Source organism: Penaeus monodon, chromosome 28, assembly GCF_015228065.2.
Source record: "Penaeus monodon isolate SGIC_2016 chromosome 28, NSTDA_Pmon_1, whole genome shotgun sequence".
In the NCBI taxonomy this organism is placed as follows: Eukaryota; Metazoa; Arthropoda; class Malacostraca; order Decapoda; family Penaeidae; genus Penaeus; species Penaeus monodon.
The window spans coordinates 38,881,221-38,881,790 of NC_051413.1; positions in this window are offsets into that span (position 1 = coordinate 38,881,221).

Sequence of the window (570 nt, forward strand, 5' to 3'; positions counted from 1 at the left end):
TACGGAAACAGCGAAATTTATGCAAAAAGACGCACCACCACTGTAAAAAACGAATACCGGAAAAAAAATCGCCAAAAGCTCCCCAAACAGAGGGTCTCGATGTCTGGGAACCCTCATTACCCAATAATTACTCAAAACGAAATTTATACTAAAAACCAACATTAATGTTCCCTAAAGGAGGAATTTTCACCCAAAAAAAAATTTTGTTCCCCGTACTTTAAAAAAAGAAAACAACAATTCCACCCAAAAGGTCTTTGTGTCGAAAAACTGCACACTTATTTTCCTTCGGTGCGAGGACTAACATAAAATAATGAAAAAAGCCTTCCCGGGTAAATAGAGAGAGCACTGCTGGTCGTCGTTCACGTGAATAATACTGCAACGGGTGAAATAAGGCAATGAAAGAAGTCACCTACCCATTCTGCTGAGCTTGTCGGCGCCGTTTTTCCTACCAATTTTAAACAATGACAGACAAATAACACATTTTAAATACAAAAAAGGTTTTTTTTTTAATTTAATAACAACTACATCAACAGACACGCGTACGTAATACTTACCCTACATAAATACTAC